Source organism: Canis lupus, chromosome X (genome assembly GCF_048164855.1).
Source record: "Canis lupus baileyi chromosome X, mCanLup2.hap1, whole genome shotgun sequence".
Classification (NCBI taxonomy): domain Eukaryota; kingdom Metazoa; phylum Chordata; class Mammalia; order Carnivora; family Canidae; genus Canis; species Canis lupus.
The window spans coordinates 53,765,685-53,775,876 of NC_132876.1; the positions used below are offsets into that span (position 1 = coordinate 53,765,685).

The window sequence follows — 10,192 nt, forward strand, 5'->3', positions numbered from 1 at the left end:
AAAATTCCCCTGGCTATTCAGGGTCTTTTCTGATTCCACACAAATCTTAAAATAATTTGTTCTAACTCTCTGAAGAAAGTCCATGTTATTTTGATAGGGATTGCATTAAACATGTAAATTGCCCTGGGTAACATTGACATTTTCACAATATTAATTCTGCCAATCCATGAGCATGGAATATTTTTCCATCTCTTTGTGTCTTCCTCAGTTTCTTTCAGAAGTGTTCTATAGTTTTGAGGGTATAGATCCTTTACCTCTTTGGTTAGGTTTATTCCTAGGTATCTTCTGCTTTTGGGTGCAATTGTAAATGGGATGGACTCCTTAATTTCATTTTCTTCAGTCTCATTGTTAGTGTATAGAAATGCCACTGATTTCTGGGCATTGATTTTGTATCCTGCCATGCTACCAAATTGCCTTATGAGTTCTAGCAATCTTGGGGTGGAGACTTTTGGTTTTTCTATGTAGAGTATCATGTCATCGGCGAAGAGGGAGAGTTTGACTTCTTCTTTGCCAATTCGAATGCCTTTAATGTCTTTTTGTTGTCTGATTGCTGAGACTAGGACTTCCAGTACTATGTTGAATAGCAGTGGTGAGAGTGGACATCCCTGTCTTGTTCCTGATCTTAGGGGAAAGGCTCCCAGTGCTTCCCCATTGAGAATGATATTTGCTGTGGGCTTTTCATAGATGGCTTTTAAGATGTTGAGGAATGTTCCCTCTATCCCTACACTCTGAAGAGTTTTGATCAGAAATGGATGCTGTATTTTGTCAAATGCTTTCTCTGCATCTAATGAGAGGATCATATGGTTCTTGGTTTTTCTCTTGCTGTTATGATGAATCACATTGATTGTTTTACAGGTGTTGAACCAGCCTTGTGTCCCGGGGATAAATCCTACTTGGTCATGGTGAATAATTTTCTTAATGTAATGTTGGATCCTATTGGCTAGTATCTTGTTGAGAATTTTTGCATCCATGTTCATCAGGGATATTGGTCTGTAATTCTCCTTTTTGGTGGGGTCTTTGTCTGGTTTTGGAATTATTGTGATGCTGGCCTCATAGAACGAATTTGGAAGTACTCTATCTCTTTCTATCTTTCCAAACAGCTTTAGTAGAATAGGTATGGTTTCTTCTTTAAACGTTTGATAGAATTCCCCTGGGAAACCATCTGGCCCTGGACTATATCATAATTAAAGGATCTATCCAATGAGAGGACTTAACAATCCTCGATATATATGCCCCGAATGTGGGAGCTGACAAATATATAAATCAATTAATAACCAAAGTGAAGAACTACTTAGATAATAAAACACTTATACTTGGTGACTTCAATGTAGCTCTTTCTATACTCAATAGGTCTTCTAAGCACAATATCTCCAAAGAAATGAGAGCTTTAGATGATACACTGGGCCAGATGGATTTCACAGATATCTACAGAACTTTACATCCAAACTCAACTGAATACACCTTCTTCTCAACTGCACATGGAACTTTCTCCAGAATAGACCACATACTGGGTCACAAATCGGGTCTGAACTGATACCAAAGGATTAGGATCGTCCCCTGCATATTCTCAGACCATAATGCCTTGAAATTAGAACTAAATCACAACAAGAAGTTAGGAAGGACCTCAAACATGTGGAGGTTAAGGACCATCCTGCTAAAAGATAAAAGGGTCAACCAGGAAATTAAGGAAGAATTAAAAAGATTCATGGAAACTAATGAGAATGAAGATACAACTGTACAAAATCTTTGGGATGCAGCAAAAGCAGTCCTGAGGGGGAAATACATCGCAATACAAGCGTCCATTCAAAAACTGGAAAGAACTCAAATACAAAAGCTAACCTTACACATAAAGGAGCTAGAGAAAAAATAGCAAATAGATCCTACACCCAGGAGAAGAAGAGAGTTAATGAAGATTTGAGCAGAACTCAACGAAATCGAGACCAGAAGAACTGTGGAACAGAGCAACAGAACTTGGAGTTGGTTCTCTGAAAGAATTAATAAGATAGATAAAATATTAACCAGCCTTAGTGAAAAGAAGAGAGAGAAGACTCAAATTAATAAAATCATCAATGAGAAAGGAGAGATCACTACCAACACCAAGGAAATACAAACGATTGTAAAAACATATTATGAACAGCTATACACCAAAAAATTAGGCAATCTAGAAGAAATGGACGCATCCTAGAAAGGCACAAAGTATCAAAACTGGAACAGGAAGAAATAGAAAACCTGAACAGGCTAATAACCAGGGAGGAAATTGAAGCAGTCATAAAAACCTCCCAAGACATTTTGCATTATCTTGCTGATCTACCTAATACTTTCAAGTACTACAAAGTTAAAATGACACAATTTAAGGACAAACTACAAGAACAAACAGCAATAAAACCTCAAGGGCAATTTGTGTTAAGTAAGGCTTGTGCTCTAGAGGAATCAATGGGGGGTTCACTTTTCTAAAGAAAGGTGTTTACTTGGGATTACAGTGTTACATATTTATAAAGTGCCTCAATTTCAGAGTAGGTTAGATACTACAATTTATGAGAAAATTCACATTTTCTTTTTTTTTTTTTTCTTAGAAATTACCTGAATTCCTAAATACTAAAAACATTAGGTGCTTAGAGAAAATTGATGGTACATCTTCCTCAAAGGAAAGAGAATTGAACTATATTTTATAAATCTGTGGAGACTATACAGACACACACACCATGATCACCACTAACAACAACAACAATAAAATCCCACCCAATTTTTCAGGACACCAAATTGTACAAATATGTATATATTTTAGGTATTTTAAATGCGCATGGCCAATACTGGAGAGGAAAACACAAAAACAAAAAAAAAATAGCATTGTGCTCATATGTCAAATTTATGAGTGATTTAAAAACTAGCTTTTGGCATGCATTCTTATGAATACTTACTTTTCAGAAACAGATTTTAATTGATATATATTTATTCAGAATCAGGTCCATTAATTTAATTTCTATTAAGAAATTTAGTGGAGTCAATGGTTACATTCCAAAATGATAAATGAAACATAACATTTCAGCTAAATAAATATTTGGTATCTGTTGAAATCAGGGAGTTGCAGACAACATGGATATACTTAAAAAAAATAACTGGGTATCCCTGGGTAGCTCAGCAGTTTAGCACCTGCCTTCGGCCCAGGGCATGATCCTGGAGTCCCGGGATCAAGTCCCATGTCAGGCTCCCTGCATGGAGCCTGCTTCTCCCTCTGCCTGTGTCTCTACCTCCCTCTCTCTCTCTCTGTCTTTCATGAATAAATAAATAAAATCTTAAAAAAAAACTTTAATATTTCCTTCAAAGAATAGGCAAAAACGGACAAGTGCCTGTTTTGTCAAGTTGAGGAATACCTTAGTTGGTATGAGAGACAAATTGTTGAAACTGTATTGCAATATTTATTTTTAAAATAATTTCATACAGAGAGTCTATTTTAAGGTTTCAAATTGGCAGGGAATAACCGTGACAAATATGTGGTCTTTTTAATTTTTCTCTATATGTATGACCCTTAGGGCAATCATTTTAAAATAAATATATACTATTAAAATACAGGGGAAAATAATTTTTGGCTTATTATATTTACTTTGCATTATCATATCTTAAGCCTCTCTTACTACATCTAAACCATTCACACATTATGCACTGTCTCTCTCAGGACCTACTGTGTTGTTCAATGTCAACACAGAAGGCAACTAAGAACATTCACCTTTATCAATTCTAAAGGTTAATGGCATTTATCCAATAATTTACTCTTCAAAGTATACTAGCACGATATATACAGCTCTTAGGGTAATACAAAATAATCTAATCTGAGTATGTACAAAATCACTTTCAAAGTGTTTGAATTAGTTTATTAAGAAAGAAAAATTGATTTCCATTTGATATCTGGTTAACTCGAAATTATGTTAATTTTACATTAACATCAAATATTCCATTAAAACTTGTCCAGATTGCCTAAGTCTCAGTAGTGGCTATACTGTCAACATTTCAAGGTTTGCTTCCATTAGGAGCCAAGTGCCTTTTGGAAACTCTGCCTTATGCTTTCCCTGTCTTCCTTTCACCAGCCATAGTTAGGCAGCAGTATGAAAAAGATGAAAAAGATATATGACTTCTCTTTATAAGACACAAAATGATGAAAAGTATACCCTACAATCTTATGTCTTGCATATATTTCCACATAATAAAAACACAAACAGCAGTTCCAGAAATTGGAAATATCTGAAAGAGCTAAAAATGTTTTATAATATCTTAATAAGCTGTTATCAAATAATAACAATAAAATAAGAGTAATTCACTTATATTCACTGATATAGCACCATCATTTAATAAACCATAGTCTTATTTTAATTGTAATCATCTGACCAAAAAGATGTTACACGTCAAGATTAATAACTGAATTTAATAGGTAATTGCATGTACCTATTCTTTAGTAACTTTCTGAAATGGTACATGAATATAAAATACCTTTAACAGAACAACCATTATATCTATAGCAAATTCTGATAGTTTATCTTTTTTCTAATAAATATGAATGCTGTATTATGAGAATTGATATTCACATTTGACATGTTCCAATACATTTCCAACACTATAGGTTAGGCAGATAGCAAAATATCTGAATAATTAGTTGCTGTGTAAAATATTTTTTTATTTCAAACACTTTCATTCAAGCCTGAAAAATCTAGTCTTTGCCCTGTTTTTGAAATTAGGTGGTTTTGAGCACACAGAAGCCAGCACACAGCCAGAGAGCCTGAGACAACAACATTTTAATCATCCATGTGAGTCACACTCTATCTTTTTGTGAAGGACCCCTTCTGTAGGTAATTTTCCCCTCTGCTGAGACTTAAGCCTATTTCTCTTTACTCTGTCCTCTGTGGGAAATGAAAATAACTGGTCACTATCCTATGTATAACCACTTCTTACAGAGTGAAAGCTCTCTTATGCATCCTGTTCTTTAAACTAAACCATTTTAGTAAATTTAACCTCTTCACGCAGATCTTAGTTTTCAAATGTTTAATTCTGAAAAGATAATAAGAATCCACTTAAAGTTTCCATTACAAAGTCTCCCCTCATCTACTAGAAAAGCATACAAACTTCTTGGTTTTGCATATAAGGCCCTTTGTGAGCTGGTCCTTGCCTACTTTTCTAATGTCTCTCCTGCTGCTTTGTGATGCATGCCCATCTCTTTGGTCTGATTACAGATGATGAACATACCATGTAATGCCATACCACTGTGCTTTTGCACATCTTGCTCTCTCTCTAGACTTCCTTCCCATCTCCCTGTTTTTCTTCTATTTACCATGTGAATACCTACTCATATTTTAAGACAACTCAACTACCACCTTCCATCTGGACACTTTTCTATCTTATTAATAATTAATGCCTTTCTTTTGAGCTGTGTTCCTTCACTGTAAACATTTTAACACAGTAGTTTTTTTTTTTCAGATTTTATTTATTTATTTATTTATTTATTTATTTATTTGAGCTAGAGAGAACATGCGCATAAGAGGAGGGAGGGGCAGAAGGAGAGAAAAATGGGAGAAGCAGACTTCTTCCTGAGCCGAGAGCCCAAAGCCAGGGCTTGATCCCAGGACCCTGAGATCATGACTTGAACCATAGGCAGTTAACTGACTGAGCTACCCGGGCACCACACACAGTAGTTTCTTCCAGGCAATATGAGTTTTTTCAAGGCTAGAGACCTTGTTTTCTTAATATTTTTTATTCACAGTACCTAGGAGAATGCTACAACATACTAGGTAGGCAATAAATTTTTCTGACTTAAGATTTTTTTCTCCACATAAGTTCCCACTTGCATGGGTATAAGAGTAATACTTCTATATTAAACTCTTTTCATGTGTGTGTATGCATGTGTGTGTACATACCCATACATATACAGAAAGTTTGACTTATTAGGTTGATGTTTCCAGAACACCATATTTGTTGAGAGTTAGGTAACAGTGAATGCCAGAATAAAATTATATTGTGTTGCTCAGGAAATGGAACAACATATGGTTATAAGGGGAGGCAGGTTAGGAGCAAAGAAAATATGAATGTAGAAGTACATTCAGTGATCCACTGTAAGGACTGTGCTGAACAATAAGGATCAGAGATAGATGATGCATGGTAACTTCAAAGCCTCAGGGAGCTGAGAACTTAGGAAAAACAAAATTATACAAAAAAGAGATGACATATGGAGTAATTTGATGGCAAATGTCAAGGACTGGTAAAATTAGAATAATAACTAGGATATACATAAAAAAGGCAAAGAACAAATTCAAGACATATTGTAAAGACAAACAGGATTAAGTCATTGAAAAACTATCTGGAATGAGAGAAAGGGAAAAATCAGAGTTTTAAATTCTGGTTATTAAAAGAATGGGTGTATCATGTTAGTAACAAAGAAAGTCATGACTTGTGAATGAAGCAGCTTTTGGAATAAGGTGATAGTTCATTTTTTTAAAGATTTTATTTATTTATTCATGACAGACAGAGAGGGAGAGAGGCAGAGACACAAGCAGAGGGAGAAGCAGGCTCCATGCAGAGAGCCTGACATGGGACTCGATCCCAGGTCTCCAGGATCACACCCTGAGCTGCAGGCGGCGCTAAACCGCTTCGCTACCGGGGCTGCCCTGATAGTTCATTTTTTAAACATAAGTGGTAACTCTGTGGAGATAATCTATGAGAAGGTAGAATAACATTCCATTTTCTCTACCTCATTTTGTCCTATATGATTCAACCTACATATGCTTCTTAAAACTGCATATGACCATGGCACTCTCTTCCTTCAATAAATCTAATGGTTCTTTACAACTTATATAATAAAGTTCAAATTTTTAATCAGAATAATTACTGAAGACAGACTTTGGATTCAGACAGATGAGAGCCTACTTTAACTTCTTGTCTTCACAAAGAGTAAGTTATTACCATAACTTGAAAGTCCTTCAGTGATCAGGACCCATTATCACCATGATAGTGTCTCTAGCTATATTATTTCTTACCATGGCCTTCAACCATGCTTGCTTCCTAGCTCCCTGACTTCACCAGGCATGTGTCTTACTCAGAGCCATTGCTGGTGCTTTCTATTTGCTTGGAAAGTTTTACTTTTACTCACTTACATGGCTAGCTCCTTCATTCATTAAAGATTTATACTCAAAAGTCACTTTCTCATTCTACAATTATAATCTACTCTTTTACAGTGAAAGAAAGTGGTCCAGTTTTTTTTCTTTTGCATGTAGTTGTCCAGTTTTCCCAACACCATTTGTTGAAGAACCTATATTTTTTGCTTTGTATATTCATTCCTCCTTTGTCAAAGATTAATTGACCATATAGTTGTGGGTTTACTTCTGCATTTCCTATTCTGTTCCATTGAACTGTGTGCCTATTTTTATGCCAGTACCACACTATTTTAATTACTACCACTTTGTAATAGAACTTGAAATCTGGAATGGAGATACCTCATTTTTTCTTTTTCAAGATTGCTTTGGCTAATCAATGTCTTTTGTGGATCCATATAATTTTTTTAAATCTCAAAACATCCATATTAGTTGGTTATTAATATACCCATTTCAGAGATTAGGGACAAGGTTTAGAGTGTTTAGGTAGCTTCACCTAGATCACACAGCTAGTAAGAGCTAGCACCAGTAAACAACATGGTAACTTACAAACACTTGGTGTTTAATACATACTAGACTGAATTAAGTGTCATGGGTGATTAAGAAGGTATGCTGGGAGCAGCAGTAGTAGGGAAAAGGGTCATTCATGGAGAATGGTACTAATGAGCCTTTCTTGAGTTCCCTGAACAAATTCTTTTTGTTTTCCTAGGGTGATTTATACATACTTTAGTTACAGCATTTATTCCAAAATATTCTATTTACAAATCAGTGTCACCTACCAAATTGTGAACTTCTTAAAAATCAGGACTATACTGAGGTGTCTGGGTGGCTCAGTCAGTTAAGTGCCTGGTCAGGTCATGATCCCAGGGTGTTGGGATTGAGCCCTGCATTGGGCTCCCTGCTCAGCAGGGAGTCTGCATCTTCCTCTCTCTCTGCCTTTCCTCCCATTTGTGTGCTCTCTCTCTAAAATAAATAAATAAAATCTTTTTAAAAAATCAAGACTATATTAGTTTTGTTCAGTACATGTCTGTTGAATTAATAAATGTTTTAGAGAGGCCAAAGATAATTAGGACTGAACTGATGATTAGAGAAGTCTTTGGTGACCTTCAAGCACAGATTCAGTACAGTATTGGGGTACAAAATTAAAAACAATGGATAGCCAGAAAGAGAAGCAATGTGTAAGGTAGGTTATTCAAAATACTGACTGTGGATGATAACTAAATCAGAAATTCTGAGGGTGGTGCCCATCAATCTGCCCAGATACCAATTTGATATTGATATCACCTCACATGTTAGAATGGCTAAAACAAAAAACACAAGAAGCAACAAGTGTTGGCGAGGATCTGGAAAAGGGGAACCCTCTTGCACTGTTGGTGGGAATGCAAACTGTTGCAGCCACTCCGGAAAACAGCATGGAATTTCCTCAAAAAAAAAAAAATTAAAAATAGAACTACTCTATGATCTAGGAATTGTATTATTGTGTATTTACCCCCAAAAATACAAAACCAGTAATTCAAAGGGATACATGCACCCCTAGGTTTATTGCAGCTTTAATTACAATAGTCAAACTATGTAAGCAGCCCAAGTGTACATTGATAGATGAATGTATGGATAAACACAAACAATGCAATATTATCTAGCCATAGAAAACAATGCAATCTTGCTATTTGCAAGAACATAGATGAATTTAGACAGTATAGTGCTAAGTGAAATAAGTCAGAGAAGACAAATATCATATGATCTCACTCTTATGTAGAATTTAGGAAAGAAAACAATTGAGTGAAGAGAAAACAATGAGAGAAAGAGAAAAACCAAGAGATAGTCTCTTAACTATAGATAACAAATTGATGGTTACCAGAAGGGAGGTAGATGGGAGAATGGGGGAAATAGGTGATGAGATTAAAGAGTACAGTTCTCATGATGAATAAGTAAAATGACAAAAAAGAATTAAATGCAAATTATATAATGAAAAATAAAAGATTAAATGTGAAAATAAGTAGGAAGAAAAGTGAGACAGGCAAGGGATCTTCAGAGCCAGACTTGTTTGCCAGATTCCTTTGCCTGTGATCCTCGGACCACTGACAGCTTGGAATTTGGCCAGGATCATCTCTGGTGGCACCACTCTTACCTATACCAGGGACATGTAGGCCAAATCCTAGAGGCCCTATCCTCCTGTGTGTACTCTTATCTACAAAGGATTGTTTTCTCTGCCAAACAGACAAAAAAGAAGGAGGGCTAGCAAGACATTAATTCTCTTCTTAGCTCCTAAATGGCTGACATTTCAGGAAACCAAAATTGGGACCATATGGGATGCCAATCATTCTGCCTCTCTATAGGCAGGGTCAGTATTACATGAGTATCCCATTACACTAGGTGTACTTTTAGAGATTCCGGGGAAGCCCTGTCCAAAACTCTCTTCCAAATCTATTTGATCATGCTTGAAAATCATTAGAGCTTTATTACTTTGGCATAAACCAAATGTGGGTTTTGTCTTTTGTATAATGGCAGAAACCACACATAAAAAGTCATATCTGTCACCTCAGCGTGAATGGAATTAATTGGTTCTGAGAATAGGCTTGGATGGAGAGAAGACTAGAACATAGAAGGCGGCAGTCATTAAGGCTGGGAGAAGGATGATAGGAAGGTGTAAGAGAGAAAGGATATAAAAAAAGGTTGAGCTTGTAGACTTTCCACCTGGACAGTCAGGTGTGGCCTCCAAAGTACTGAGAAAAGCTACATGTTAAAAAAAAAAAAAGCCAGACCAAAAAAATAGACCATACTCTATGATTCCATTTTTATCTAGCAAATGTAAACTAATCTATAGTGACAAAAAGCAGATTGCTAGTTGCTTGAGAAGGGTTGAGGGTAGGTAAGAGGAAGGAATCACAAGGGATATGGGGGAATCTTGGGGAATGATCAAAATCTTGATTGTTATTATGGTTCAGGAGTGTATATATGGACCCAAACTTATCAAATCATTAAGTATGTGCAGTTTATTTATTGTATCTTAGTTATAACTCAATAATATTTTTTTTGGCAAAGAGTGAAAAACAATTATGTGC

The 10,192-nt window shown here is 35.8% G+C and overlaps 1 protein-coding gene across 7 annotated transcripts in view; it reads right to left on the reverse strand.

Annotated features, from left to right (window-relative positions):
- Nucleotides 1-10,192, reverse strand: part of DIAPH2 (diaphanous related formin 2) — a 1,054,304-nt gene that overhangs the window by 483,362 nt on the left and 560,750 nt on the right. The window lies entirely within an intron of this gene.